Source organism: Patagioenas fasciata, chromosome Z, assembly GCF_037038585.1.
Source record: "Patagioenas fasciata isolate bPatFas1 chromosome Z, bPatFas1.hap1, whole genome shotgun sequence".
Classification (NCBI taxonomy): domain Eukaryota; kingdom Metazoa; phylum Chordata; class Aves; order Columbiformes; family Columbidae; genus Patagioenas; species Patagioenas fasciata.
Genome location: NC_092560.1, coordinates 35,545,466 through 35,548,829, shown reverse-complemented (window position 1 = coordinate 35,548,829; position 3,364 = coordinate 35,545,466). Strand labels below are relative to the sequence as shown.

Sequence of the window (3,364 nt, the reverse complement as noted above, 5' to 3'; positions counted from 1 at the left end):
TTGACAGGAATGTTCTTCTGGCACAAGGTCGCCCTCCAGATGAAGGATGACCTGTAACTGTGCAGAAGTCATTTGTTTTTGATAGCCAAGCCATGACTGTGAAGTAGGCTTCCTTTCCTCTGGGAGCTTCTCTCATATCTCACCAGCTCCTACTGCACTGAAGAGCACCTTTCTTTGACCTTGATGTTTCTGGCAGAGATGTTTAGAGTTATCTAAAATCCCCAAACAAATGCTTCTCTCCTTCAGGAAAGGATAAATTGAACAAACATGTAATAGATGGTAGTGATGTTACTTAATGCATGACTGATTTGCCTGTTTATTCTGGTCTTACTGAAGCTGGAAGTGGCCACAGAAATTAAACAGGGCATGTTGTGACACCAGTGTGCATGGTACCTTAGTGAGCAGGTATGTAGACATACGCCTAGACATAGGCACAATGTTTGAAGATGCTTATTTTCCCAAGGAAGTTTTGAATTTGCCTGCAGAAGGCTTGCTAGAGCTTTTGAACTTTGTGAAAATGCAGTTTCAAAATTCACCTCGTGCCCCAAAAGTATGAACGAGATTTTGCAACCGGCTTGTTAGATGCTCATCTTCCCATTGCAACATTGTTGAGGGTTTTGATTGCGGGGTGACAATAAAACCCCGGCAGATGTATTGTTAACCTCCTCTCCCCCCATCTCCCCCTTCAGCCCCTCCCTCTTTCCCCCTTCCCACTAAGCACAGGCGATCTGGAGGGAAAGAAGGGCAGAGAGAAGAGAGTTGGAAAAATTAAAAATGTTTTACTAATGCTACTAATAAGAATAGAGAAAATAATACAAAATATACAAAACCAATCTTGAAAGTTTCAGCAACTGCAGAGCCGGCACCCAAAGTCCTGGATTGGACTCTGCAGCCAACCGGAGCTGGATTCAGTCTCTCACTATGCCTCTGTTCACAGGGACAACCAGCAAGGTCCTCTCCTAATGTTGACCATAAGCAAAAAAGTGATGAGATCCTCGTGATCTCCCACTTCTATATGAAGTATTCGTGTGAATGGGATGTTATATTCTGTTGGTCAGTTTCTTGGTCACCTGTTTCTTGTTGTCCCTCTCGTGAGATGTCCATCCATTCATTATCAATCACTCCGCATTCCATTGCTATGTTTACCAAAACATGTATCTGGTTCTCCAAGAAAATGCAGCTAATACGAAGGCTTTAGCTGACAGGCAAATTCACTAAAAGAGAAATTTGTTTATAACAAAACCAGGACAAACATGATTTCTCTTAAGAAAATGTTTTTTGGAAAACATTAGTTACTTGGGCTTTCTTGCTTATGCTTGATCAGTGTACAATGCAGTAGCCTTTTGGTGAACCACCTTCTGTTGAGAACAGCTTTGCCACTACCTGGTGGGGACAACAGATGCTGAGCAGCAGCCGCAGGTGGGTTATGCACAGTGAGATGTCCAACTGCATGGAGAGACAGGAGAAACAAGAACTGGCCAAACTGGTTACAGAGGCCCAGTCAGGGGCTCCCTGATGCTGAGTCTTGTTCAGGCAGGCAATGAAACCTGCTGCAGCAGGGTGGCTTCATTTGGAAAAAGCTTTGCACTCCCCCCCTCCCCCCTCCCCCCCCCCTTTTTTTTTTTAATTCTCTCTCACTCCCATTTTTGTCCTAACTCCTTGTCCCCTTTTTTATAGCATTGTGATTGAAAGAATACACTGGCAACGCTGAGTGCTGAATTGGAGAGAGGCCCTAGTTAAACTGGTTCCAGATGTGCTTGAACTGGGCTGGCTGTGTGCTCCGGAGAGGAAAGCGAGCCTCTCCAGTTACGAGAAGGCACCCATGTGCCAGGCGATGCACGTGGCTGGCTGCCACAGTTACTAACCTAGTATTAACTGTATTAATTGTGGACATAAACAGTGTTTAGTGCCAAGCATGTCACAAGCTGATTATAAAAGCTGTGGTGTAGGCAGAGTTTCAAATTATGCTTCACTTTTAATTTTAAGCGCGTTTCCCTCCCCCCTCCCTCTCCGAAATTCCTTGAATGTCTATTTACGAAAATACGGATGTGTATGGAGAGGGAGGGCTATCAGGTTGTAAATACTATGAGAGTACCTGCTCGCGGCTGGGAGCGGCTTGTCAGCTGGCGCCTGGACTGGGGGTCAGAGCTCCTGCAGCCCCGGTCACCAGAGAGCCCCCCGCCCCGTTCCGTCCCGGCCCGACACCCCCCTTCACCGCCCCGCTGGGCGCAGCTGACCTACTTTCCACGCATTTCTCCCCCTGCTGCCCGGACCCCTCCCACGCTCCGGGGCTCAGTGGGTTTTAACCCTTCGGAGAGCAGCAGCAGCATCCTGCGCCGATGTCCCGCGGTGGATGTGCGCCCGCTGCGTGGCCGCGCAGGGAGAGGCGCGGGGGGAAGGCGGCGCAGCCGGGCGCTCAGGGCCGCGGAGCCGGGCGCTGTCCTGTCCTGCGGGGCTGCAGACCAGCACATACCGCAGCACCATCTGTTGGCCGCCTTGCTCTTAAACACTCTTTTTATTTATCTGGTTGTTGCCCTAAGCTTCCTGGAATGGTGTCCGACCCTGCCATTAACTTCTAGTAATTAATCTTTAACAAAGCAAATAATATCAGTAATAAAATGTGACGTAACTATAATCCCCCTGTATTCACCAAAATGGTGCTGGTGGCATTTCTGTACAATGCAGCCCCACCCCTGCAAGGGAACAGGTCATCAAAGCTCTGCCCTTTGTGATTCATGCTCTGGTGCTTTGTTTGGGAAAGGCCGTGCGATTATCGTGACAAACCGCCTCCGGCACCGTGTACACTGAATACTGGCTTGGTGCTTCGTAGCAGATCATGTGCTTAGCTTTGTGAAATAGTGGTCACTATGATTTTCGGCTGATTACTTCCAACTCAGTTTTAGATTGCACTTTGCCTTCCCGTGTTCCTGCTAAAACAGTCAGGTGTTTTTTGCTCTTTTTAGAAGAATGTTAGAGGAAAAGCCTTTTAGTTGCACAAATGTTTGGAAATGGAAAAGATAATACTCTGTCATTTTTAAATATAAAACTCTTCCTAAGCGGGCTAGAAGTACAATGTTCTGAAATGAAGAATTTGGCATGTGGGCACACCTTTTAGAATGCAATCATCTCTGTTTGGTTTGAAAAGTGCATACTGGGTTTCAATAACAATTATTGGAAAACTTGTTATCAAAGCATTTTCTGAAGTATATAAACATCACTGAGTATACAAAAAAAAAAAAAAAAGAAAAAGTGTATGAAAGTACATACAGATAATGAAATTGGCTCTTTGTTCGAAGAAGTTAAAGCTTCCCTGGTGCAGCTGGAAAAACTTGGCACAAATGGAAAACTGCTGGGAAAGTGTTTC

The 3,364-nt window shown here is 46.3% G+C and overlaps 1 long non-coding RNA gene across 1 annotated transcript; it reads right to left on the bottom strand.

Annotated features, from left to right (window-relative positions):
• Window positions 1–792: 792 nt before the first annotated feature.
• LOC139826444 (uncharacterized) lies at window positions 793–2,530 on the bottom strand. Its single transcript, XR_011736511.1, has 3 exons — window positions 2,242–2,530; window positions 1,297–1,446; window positions 793–1,214 (listed from the first exon to the last, which is right to left on the bottom strand). It is a non-coding gene; the product is annotated as an uncharacterized lncRNA (long non-coding RNA).
• Window positions 2,531–3,364: the final 834 nt, after the last annotated feature.